The sequence below is a fragment of the Strix uralensis genome, chromosome 2, assembly GCF_047716275.1.
Source record: "Strix uralensis isolate ZFMK-TIS-50842 chromosome 2, bStrUra1, whole genome shotgun sequence".
Taxonomy (NCBI): domain Eukaryota; kingdom Metazoa; phylum Chordata; class Aves; order Strigiformes; family Strigidae; genus Strix; species Strix uralensis.
In genome coordinates, this window is record NC_133973.1 from 25,167,676 (window position 1) to 25,180,085 (window position 12,410).

Consider the following 12,410-nt stretch of genomic DNA (forward strand, 5'->3'; position numbering starts at 1 on the left):
CCAAGTAAAAAGTTGGTGAATCCTGCATTCTTTTTTTTTTTTCTTTTGTATAGAGCACTAGGGAAAAAAATGTAGATGATGTTTTAGATTTCAGTGTTCCATTTTAAATTTACCATAGCCTATTAGCAAGCAGAATTCCAGTACCATGAGAGAATTATAGCTGTAAATGAATGTAATCATAACTGTATAACAAAAAATAATGCGTGCTCATGTCTCTTTGGTATAGTCTGTATTTCATAACCTATTGTATTGCTTGGCAGAGTCCCTTTGTGTCACTCCACCCTAATACCTTGCCTTCCCTCCAGATGAGAGTAAGGCTTCTCTTTTTGAGCAAAGGGAGCAGGAGAACTTGAAAGTAGACCTGTATCCTGCCATTCCTCCCTGTCCTCTTTAATGTGTCTCAATAAGGCAGAGTTGCTCTCTGCTTTGTGTCTGTGTGAGCATGACAAGGGGGGCTTAGGAGTCCTAAGGGGGTAGTGGAGACGGAAGGAGGGACCCCAACTGTAGTCTACTTTGCACAGCAGCTCCTGTCCTGAGGGCAAAGTTTCACACCCTGGATTAGAGGATCATGGCAGAGATGTGAGGTCTGGGAGACACTGTCGTTCACAGCCTCTCTCTCTCTCACTGACCCCTGACAAACTTGTCCAGAAAGTTTAGAATTAAAATACTTTTTCATATCATGTTAGGAAAGCTTCAAATGTTTTTGCCTATTTCCTTCATGGTCCTGAACATGTAAATAAACTTGATATGAGAATCCTTGTGTATATACACATAAAATAGCCCTGATGGAACTACTGTTCTTGTATACTATGTCTATGCAAATTAAGGATTTACCTAATAATTATTGTAATCTCTAAATTGGAACAGATTCCTCTGTACTTGGGAACTCATACTTTTTATATTCAGGATGAAGTTACACAAAAGTCTCTCAAATGTCAAGTTCTTTTTTCTTGCCAATAATTGAAAAAAATGTTAGGATTTCAAAAATCTGTGCAGTGGGATTTTAAAAATGGTGCAAGGACAATCTTTCATGTTATGCAGAAAACGAAACAGTAAAGCATATATTCTTACAGGTCAAAGGAAAACATATTCTTTATCTAGTCATTGATATTTATTAACTCCGTAATAGTCATAAATCATCTCAGGAAACCATGTAAAAATAAAATAGCATTCATATACCTCATGAGACATATTAACTCCACAAGAAAAAATACTATGTACATACTTAATGTAAAAAAATCCATATCAAGACTAAAAAAAAATCCAGCAACAAATTTTCCTGTATGAAACTTGTTTGTGTAGTCCTGTCAATGCCTGGATACTACATAATTAACAAAAATCTGTGCTGATGGATTGGAGTTACTCCTTTTCTGTACACATTTATAGCATATGGTTTAACACTACACTCTAAATTTCATCTTGGTTAAACCTGGATTGTGTGAAAGTATCACAATGGATTCCTTTAAGTGAAAAGGTCACTAGCCTACATAGGTGTGTTTTTCCTTAAAATGAGTGTTTCTAATAAAAGCACTTTTTAAAGGAAAAAACAAACAAAACTAAAAGCAAGATGTATGACTTTTTTAGAGAAGATGCGACTTTGTCATTTTTAAAAAAAACTCCAACAACACAAACTGGTTTGTTCTTTTCCTGTTTTCATCAAGTTCTGTGTTACACAAGCAAGGCAAACCTGTGTACCTCCAGTGGTTCCTGGTAATTATACTTTTACTACACTTACTTGTTTTCTCTGTGGGTGCTTTGGCAATGCATGCATTCATGTGAGATTTTCTGTTTCAACAAACTAAAACCAAATTTATAACACACTAAGTCTGCATTATGAAATTTCTGAAATTATATACAGCAATGCTGTTGTTGAATTGCAGAAAGAGTCTTGTCAAAAAGTCATTAAAAGCACGATTATGAACTGCAAATAAGGCTAAAGAACTGGTCTAGTTTCAGCACAAACATGTACTTCTAGCTTCTTAAGTTGTCACTTGACAACTAATCATATTCTGACCCGAGGACTGTATTTAATTAGAGGACAGTGACACAAGAGCATTTGCAATATATGCATCTAGGCATTGTGTCAGTAGCTATTTTTCCTATGTTACAATGTTCACAACCCTGACAACATCACTTCCTAATGTGCTAATCAGAGCGGGTGACTAAGAAAAATTATTTGTCTTGTCTTGTATACAAAATATGTTATGAAACTCATGAAATAGTCAATATATTTTGGAAAAATAAATACAATGAAGCTGTGTGCGTAGCAGAAAATAATGGAAAATATGTCAAACTATTTAAAAATATAAACAGAGTTAAAATTATCCAGCTAAATAGTCTGATTATATGGTTTCTTCTTTCTGCACATTTCTTCAGCAATAATTGTAGAGTATTTGAGAGCTGAAAAACTGAACGTTTCTGCTCTTTCTGGGTTTTACATTATTTGGGTCAATACTTTGTGGAACCAAAAGATCTATATACATCAGCTGAGAATATGTTCCATATGATAAAAATTTGCATCTAGGACTTTGTCTGGCCTGATGAATTATCTGACAACATCTGTTCAGCATTTGCACCTTTCTAAATTGAACAGTATACATATATATGAATATATATGTAGTATAGAGTCAACAGAGCAGCTCAGAGTTCCTGAAATATTATGGAATACCAGATTTTACTTCATATCTATCATCCTGATTCAATGACTATTTAATTCTAATATGGTTCAATGTATTTCCATATTAAGTGCCAGCCCTGCTAGAGTTACTCAGAAGTCATTGGGAATCTGCACTAATGAATACCCATCTTCAGGGATCTTTCTGCGAAGAGTCCCAATGCTTTATAATTTAAATTCTACTGTGATAAGCAGCAATGGGTTCCCTGCTCAGCTAAATGGTTTTACTGAAATACTTTACCATCATTGAAATACTGTAGCAAATATAAGACAGCTCACTGATTCAAACAGGAAAAGTTAAAGCTTAACTTGGTGTTATAACATGGCAACCGAAGAATAGCTTTTATTTTTTAGCGAACTGACTTTGGGGATATGAGCATGAGAGAGGGAAGGAGAAAACAATTTCTGGTGAAAAGGGCAGTGTGATCACTGCTCTGGCTAAGAACCAAGCTACGGTTGCTTTATATTCCCAAGACAGCTACTGAAGTTATGAGATCATTGCCCTGGCTTTCATTCATCTTTGTAGGAACTCATATTTTGTTTTGTTGATCCGAGGCAGGTTCCTTCGGGGGGTGCTGTTGCTTGGTGTGTGAGGACGGGGCATACCTCTTCCAGCGTGGCTGGTCAGTGGGCAGCAGCGGTGGGGAATGGGGCAGTAGCTGCTGCCTGTCTGGCTGGTCGTACCAGGGGTGGGCTCCTAAAACAGAGCCCTTACTTACAACCTCGCCTGAAGTGTGTATCAGAACTATACCTTTTGCTTACCAGAGAGAGGCTTTGCTTAGCTTACTTCATAATCCCTTGACTTTATTTCTGATTAAATCTTAATTGTTGGTAGGTATTATTAACCTTAATCCGCTCAATTTACCTCCAGTGCAAAAAGCCATGGCTTCCTTGAATGGTAATTTTACTTTAACTAGTAGAAGTCCCAGAAAGAAAACCATCTTCATTTTATTGCATGCATAAATATGGATTTCAAAGGAGATGTCTTTGGTATTTGAATTAAATTTCTGCACAAACTAAAATTTGCTGTTTCTAGAGCCTGCCTGTTGAAATAACTCTTCCATATGCCTTTTTTTAAAAGACAGAATAGTACTGCACTTTTTTTTTTTTTGCATAAAACACCTTCAAAGGTATACTCAAAAAATGCTTGTTTGAATTAAATCCCCTTAGAAAGATAAAGAACAGATCTTGCTGGGTAGCTTCAAGATAGAAATGAATATCAACACCCATTTTTTACTCTTGTTATCATCAATCATGTTCTTAAATGCAGGCAGAGAATAAAGAAAAACCCAAAGCAATAAAAAAACCCAAACCAGTTGTGCATGATACTTTAACTAAAGTTTCTGAAAACAAGATTTCCTATTTGAAATTAATGTCCATAACTTACACTACAATAGTTAAAGTACTCTCAGAGATTAACTTCAAAAATAAAAGACAGAAGACAGCAAAACAGCAAGTACTATGTTAATCAAATAAAGAGGATAATTAACAATACATAATGGAAAATGGATTTTATCAGATGCAGGAAGGTTGAGCATTAAAAAGACAGTTCAAGAAATATGAATGTAATATTATGATGACTCCGTTGAGCTGGTATCACACAGCTCTGTGTATCATAAAATATAAGAAATATAAAAGACCAAGGAAATCAAGATTTACCTGTATGCACCACTTATGATTAATGATGAGCACTAAGATGAAAGACAAATTGAAATACATTTCATGATTTTTTTCTTCCGTGTCTATGTACTTTATGGAATATTAGGAATGAGAAAGTGCTGCCAAAGGGTCAAAAAAGAAAATGATGCGGAAGTATCTTATGGAATTCAGGGTAAACTTTCTTTTAGCAAAACACCTTAATCATTAAGGGACTGCCAGGACAAAGAAATTAAGAAATTAACCAGGATCCTATACTGAGAAAACATACAATGAATTCTGAAAATTAAACTTCAGTGCTGTGGTTCAAGTGTGTCTGCTCCTTGTTCTGGGTCTCAAAAACAAAATTCAAAAGTGGAAAGTAAACCACACCTTGCAAATAGAAAATAAGCCCCCAGCATTACAAACCAGAGAGTCTGCGAAGTTTTGTGGTGACAAAACTTCCTAATGCAATCAAAAAACTTCATGCAGGTGCAAGAAGCCAGTTACACACTCCAGAGCTGGGGGACTCAACCTCAGAATTCTATATTTGTCTTCATATAACATGTCTTCATGTCTACATTCATACGCACATTGAAGCAAAGACAGTTTCTCTGAAGTTAGGAAATGTTTCAATTTTAATCCACCTCCTCTATATACACGCAGCTTTTATTTTACAATCAAGTACAATATTTTCTTGTCACTGGATAGGATGGATGCCCTGGGCATAATTAGGAATATCTAGCTGTAACATTCTTCAGCTTGTCTTACCCAGTAACTCTTGGAAAAGCTGAGAGATGACTTAACACATGAAGACGAAATCTGTGTTGGAAACACAGACATGAATTTTCTGTACAGAATAGGAAAACACCTGCAATATTTCCCATCTGGAATTGTCAAAATAAGAAGACACAGTCCGAGTGCTGTAGGTAAATTTTTTCTTTTGTTTTCCTCAAAGCATAGAAAATAGGTAAGAATTAGGCAACCTTGTACTTTGGAAAAAATACCCCAAGTTACAGAAAATTAGACAGAGCTGAAATTTCAGAAAGAAACTGGGGTCACAATGATGTTTTTTGTTGGTGTGATGCCCAGAGCAACTCAGCATGGAGGAGCAGGATGCAATATCACAATTTTAAGGAGAAGAAAGCAACTCCTGGCAAGCCAGATTTGCCTCAGTACTCTATCTCTGCCCAAGTGAATGGATGAAGAAGGAAGAAGGAAGAAAGGAATTTTTAGCTGCCAGCTCGAGCATTTTTGCATCAGAAATTTTGTCCAGAAAATAAACCCATTTCCTGAGTCCTCTGAACATTGCAGTCCTTTGTAGACACACAGAAGAGTGGCCAAGGGCCACAGAAGTACACCCAGGTATTTGCTATGTTCTGATATGAACTGTGGGTTCTAGCCCAGGGTTTCTGATGAAAAATAAAGGAGCAGAGAATATTTGTAGTATGTGGGGGAAAAGCATTTAACTGCTAGAGCAGGTTTGAGCATCAGTTTTGATAAAAGAAAATGATCAGACAGGGTCTCCTGCTGTGGTTTCACCCCCTCAGGATGAAGAGAAGTTACAATTTTCAAAATGACCTAGAAAAACCTGTGTCAAAGAAATAAAGAGAATAATCAAAAGTTTTCAGATTACATTTCAAATAAAAACTGGATGGGTAAAACTGAGATGATACTTATAAGAGCTAGAGCAATTGATCAGTGCCGGACAGAGGGGAGGGAAGGAGCAGCACTGCAGGGAAGTGAGAGCACAGTGTGTGGGAAACAGCACCCAGGGACTGGCTCCCTCCCGGCCAGAGAGAAGACCACGGTCACAATACAGCCAAGAGGCAGGGTGATGAGGAATGTGGGAACCCAGACAGAGGTCCGGCACAAACAGGCGGCTGTGCAGGTCTCTGCCTGCCGAGAGTGCCTGAGCCTGGCACTTGAACTGGAGGGATCAGAAACACCGTTTGTGTGTGGGATGATCAAGTAAACGATCTGCTCAGGCAGGTGGTTGAACGGAGGGAGGAGGTAGAAAGGTTGAGAACGATCAAAGAGTGTGAAAATGAGATTGACTGGTGGAGCCACACTCTGAGACAAAGGCAGCAGGTAGAGGCTGCACAAGAAATACATGACTCCCTCCACTCCTCTCACCAGGCAGAAGGAGGGCATGTGGGGGACAGGGGGGAATGGAGTCACGTCCTTCCTCGGAAAGGCAAGCGAAAACCTTCTCAGCCCCCTTCACCTTCCCAGTTGTCATTATACAATAGGTATGAGGCTTTGGAACTAGGTGGCCAGCCAAATGAAGATGGAAACGAGGACCCATCTGGTGAGTCATCCACAGCTTGCGACTTCTTCAATTAAGAAGGAAAGGAGGGTAATTGTAGTAGGTGACTCTGTTCTGAGGGGTACGGAGGGGCCCATATGTCGACCAGACCCATACCATAGAGAGGTCTGCTGCCTCCCTGGGGCTTGGGTTAGAGATATTAAAAGGAAGGTCACTGCTCTGGTGCAGCCCTCTGATTACTACCCCTTGTTGGTTTTCCAGGCAGGTAACAATGAGGTGGTAGAGAGAAGTCTTTAGTCACTCAAAAAGGACTTCAAGGCACTGGGGTGGCTAATTGAAGGCTCGGGAGCTCAGGTCATGTTTTCATCAATCCCTCAAGTGGAAAGGAAAACCACTGAGAGAGGGTGGAAAACATATCTGATTAACACGTGGCTCAGAGAATGGTGCCACTGTCGGAATTCTGGGTTCTTTGATCATGGCGAGGTTTATAAGGCACCTGGTCTGCTGGTGACAAATGAGACAGGTGGGATGCAGCTGTCCCAGAGGGGGAAAGGATTCTGGGGCAGGAGTTGGCAGGGCTTATTGACAGGGCTTTAAACTAGATATGAGGGGGGATGGGGAGATAACCGGGCCTGTTAGGAACAAGCTCAAGGGAAGCATGCCAAAGCCTGAAGGATGGTGGACTGGTGAGGGGTCTCCCTCTGCCACTTCATTTGAGAGAAGAGAAAGATGTTTAGGAACCGTGGAAGCACCTGAGAAGGGTCTGGTAGGGAATGGGGCCCACACTCACAAAAAGGTGTTGGATTCATTAGCTCATGTCAAGTGCATCTATACCAATGCACACAGTATGAGCAACAAACAGGGGGAGCTTAAAGCCATGATGCAGCAAGAGAACTATGACATAGTAGCTATAACAGAAACGTGGTGGGATGCCTCATACGACTGGAGTGCTGCAATCGATCGCTACAAGCTCTTCAGGAGGGATAGACAGGGAAGGAGAGGTGGTGGAGTGGCCCTGTATGTTAGAGAATGATATGACAGCTCAGAAATCAAGTATAGTGATAACGGGGTTGAGAGTGTTTGGATTAGGTTAAGGACCAATAAAGCAGATCTTGCTGTGGGAGTCTGCTATAGACCTCCCAACCAAAGCAGTGAGGTGGATGAAGCTTTCTACAAACAGTTGGGAGAAATCTCGCGGTCACTTGCTGTTATTCTTCTGGGGGACTTTAACCTCCCGGGTATCTGCTGGGATCACAGCACAGCAGAGAGGGAACAATCCAGGAGGTTCCTGGAATGTGTGGAGGATAACTTCCTCACACAGCTGGTGAGTGAGCCGACCAGGGAAGGTTCCCTCCTGGACCTGCTTCTTGTGAACAGGGAAGAGCTTGTGGGGGAAGTAAAGGTTGGAGGCCGTCTAGGGTCCAGTGATCATGAGATGATTGAGTTTTCGATCCTTGCTACACCACTTGGATGCACACAAGGCTGTGGGACCGGATGGGTTACACCAAAGGGTGCTGAAAGAGTTGGCACATGTGCTCACCAAGCCGCTTTCCATGATTTACCTGAAATCATGGCTAACTGGGGAGGTCCCATTGGACTGGAGGGTGGCAAATGTGACACCCATCTACAAGAAGGGCAGAAAAGACGATCCAGGAAACTATAGACCTGTCAGTCTGACCTCGGTGCCAGGGAAGGTCATGGAGCAGGTCATCTCCATGTGCCATTAAAAGTCATATAACGGACAACCAGGGGATCAGGCCTAGTCAGCATGGGTTTATGAAAGGCAGGTCCTGCCTGACAAACCTGATTTCCTTCTATGACAAAATGACCTGACTATTGGATGAGGGAAAAGCTGTGGATATTATCTACCTGGATTTTCGAAAAGCATTTGACACAGTTCCCCATAGGGTTCTCATAGAAAAACTGGCTGCCCATGGCCTGGATGAGCGAACAGTGTGCTGGGTCAACCACGGCTGGATGGATGGTCCCAGAGAGTGGTGGTCAATGGAACTAAATCCAGCTGGTGACCAGTCACAAGAGGTGTTCCTCAGGGCTCGGTGTTGGGACCATTTCTGTTCAACATCTTTATTGATGATCTTGATAAGGACAGAGTGCATTATCAGTAAATTCGCAGATGACACCAAGTTAACCAGGACTATCGATCTGCATGAAGATAGGAAGGCACTACAGAGGGACTTGGATAGGTTGGATTGGTGGGCCAATGATGAGCTTCAACAAGGCCAAGTGCCAGGTCCTGCACTTGGGCCACAACAACCCCATGCATCGCTACAGGCTTGGGGAGGTGTGGCTGGAGAGCTGTCTGGAAGAGAAGGATCTGGGGGTTCTAATTGACAAGCAGCTGAACATGAGCCAGCAGTGTGCCCAGGTGGCCAAGAAAACCAATGGCATCCTGGCTTGTATTAGAAAGAGTGTGATCAGCAGAAGTAGGGAGGTGATAGTCCCCCTGTACTCTGCACTGGTGAGGCCACACCTGGAGTATCGTGTCCAGTTTTGGGCACCTCAATACGAGAGGGATATCGAGGTGCTGGAGCGAGTGCAGAGGAGGGCAATGAAGCTGGTGAAGGGCCTGGAGAACAAATCCTGTGAGGAGAGATTGAGGGAGCTGGGACTGTTCAGTTTGAGGAAGAGAAGGCTGAGGGGAGACCTCATCACTCTCTACACCTACCTGAAAGGACACTGTAGAGAGGTTGGTGCTGATCTCTTCTTACACGTGATTAGTGATAGAACAAGGGGAAAACGGCTTTAAACTCCAACAGGGGAGGTTCAGACTGGACAGTAGGGAAAAATTTTTCCCAGAAAGAGTGGTCAGACAGTGGAATAGGCTGCCCAGAGAGATGGTGGAGTCACCATCCCTGGATGTGTTTAAGGGTCATTTAGATGATATGTTGGGGGATATGGTGTAGGGGAGAACTTTGTAGAGTAGGGCTGATGGTTGGACTCGATGATCCCAAGGGTCTTTTCCAACCTGAATGACTCTATGATTCTAGAGCTGAAGACATGATGTGGAGGGATGTTTACCTCAGGAGGGACATTCCTTATTATGACATAATGACAAATTACACAGAAACAATGAAAACTACAAGAACAGTCATCTTATCTAGGCAGAAGGAACAAGGTCATCTCTCAGGCTGTTGCTTCCTCCTCGGCCTGATTTTCTGAATAAAGATATGGAAAGGACAGCTTAAATATTCTCCATACTCAGTTTACTTGTGCATATGTCACCTCAGCCTGCAGCACCAGCTTCAAAAATTGCTCTGGATAACCTGCTCAAGCCTTTGGTCTAGAGCAAGCTCAGCAGAAAAGACACCTGTATTAAATACATGTATTTTTATATGACACATCTGCTAAACTTTAGTTCTCACTGAGCTGCTTCTGAGCATATCCACACCAGCATTGTTCAAGCTTTAGCTTGTCAAAGGCAGTTGTTATTTTCCCCATGGCACAAAACAGGATAACACAACAGTGATATATTTACAGTCAGAGCCAACTCTTAACCAGACTTCAACCAGTTGTTTCACAGCATGTATCACAGTTGCATTGCTGCATAATGTTTGTGAAATTTTAGGTTCCTAATTATTTAAGTATGCTTGCTTGGATTCCACAAAAAAAATTGCCTAAGGCAGATACTTTAGGAAAGCTCAGTCTGGCAATTTAAGCCTTAGATCTGTAAATGCAATTAAAAACACGAGGAGAGAATGTCTCCATTAGTGGCGTTCCACAGGATGAACACAAGTGAGAAAATCTGATCCCCCCCCTATCCCAGCTGATAATCACTATCAGATTTCAGTAACTATCAAATTTGTTTATACTGTAACAGGCAGATTTTAAAATCACAGACTCGTGCAGAATGGCTGAGGCAGAAGGCAGCTCTGGAGATCAGCTACAGCAGGATGGTCAGGGCCATGTCCAGCTGGGTTTTGAACATCCCCAAGGATAGAGATTCCAGAGCCTCTCTGGGCCACGTATTCCAGTATTAAATCACACTCACAGTAAAAAAGTATTTTCTTGAATTTTAATGGAATTTCCTTTATTTCAGTTTGCGCCCACAACCTCTTGTCCTGTGAGCAGAGTCTGGCTCTGTCTTCTCTATTCACTGTCATCAGATATCTATACACAGTGGAGCAACTTGTGCACAGTGACAGGATAAGAGTCAGTGGACTCAAGTTGAATCAAGGGAAGGCCCAATTAGATATTACAGAAAAGAAATATTCATAATGAGGGTAGAAGACACTGGGACCAGTATCCAGAGCAGCTGCGGAGTCTCCATTTACTCATGAAATCAGTGGACAAGGCCTTGAGCAACCTGGCCTTGGTCTGCTTTGAGCAGGGTTTGGATCAGATGACCTCCAGAGGTCCTGTTCATTCTCATTTGTTCTGTGATTCTCAATCTATTTTAAGAAGAGAAAGTATGAGTTTAGAACATATGCCTGACATATGCCACATGGACAAGAGCAAAATTACATTTATTTTCTAGCCTTTCACTGAAGAACCTGAGTTAGCATATTCTGCTGTTTCTGGATTATCATGTTAAGATTTGGATTACACTGCTTTGTCAAAGTCTTCTAGTTGGTCAAACCTTTTTCCTTCTAGATTTGGGGACTACCTTAAAACCACATGAAGTACTAGTTTAGCTAGTGTTGTCTTCTTACTTTTTATCTTTTTTTTTTTTTTCTCTTTCTCTCTCTTCTTTTTTTAAACTAATGACAGCAATGATTTTTAAGATATGTTCCTGAAGGTACATTGATTCCCTAGGTGGTCATTGCAGCCATGCAAAGAATTTTAACTAGACTAATTTATCACAGGATAACATAATCTCTTATCCTATGTTCCTCATTGTGTGTGACTGGGCTTCTTTTCTGAAGTTGTTTATCAGGCACAAAGTAGATAATTGTTCCAGTGAACCAGAACTGTCTGTATTTTGATGATTTGACAAGCTATTTTAATGTTACTGTCATATATGTCTTGTATAATTACAAGATCTTTTCAAAGCAAGCATATTCATTTATTGATTATTTCACTCAGGGTGCCACTGTCAATTTCTGTAATTTATTGCGGCATGTATGTGTCTGTTACTCACATATATGGACTTCAAAATATCTAGGGGCAGGCAAAACATGAAACTTTTTTGTGTAAATAATATTCTGGTTTTATTCCAACTCATTATTCCTATCTCATACAATTTCATAATGGTAAAATACTTTTTTTTAGAGCTTAAGGAAGATTTCCAAGAATGGCTCTTTGACTAAAATATGGCATCAAAGAACCCTAGTCATCAAATTTGAATATAAAATACTAACTCCTGTGTCCCTAAGGAAAAAATATTAAAAATAATCCTGAAAAGAAGAACTCTCTACTATATACAGACATGAATCAACATAGACTATTACTGTATCTGAATTCCCATTATCATTCTACCCACTTGTGGCATTTAATCTACCAAGTCCCAGTTAAGAGGAAATGCAGGGAGCTCTGCAATTCCATGAAGAAGAGGGAAGAAATGGCAGCTGCGTGAGAAATCCTTGTTCCCATCTAAGAAGGCTGCTAATGTTTCTATACTATACTAGACGTTAACACAGACAAGCCTTCTCTTTAGATGAGCCCACTAGCCTGACCCTGCATTTGATGCAGAAACGGGACAGAACCATCCCCGTGACTACTTCTAGCTCTCCAAGCTGCCAAGAGGAGCAGACCATGGGACAGACAGCATGTCTAGTTACAGTAAAGAAGGAGTTAGTGATCCACTGAACATGTTTGTATTTGCCTGGCTCAGTAAAGTAAACCAGCACTAACCTTTTATTCTTTACTAAGCAT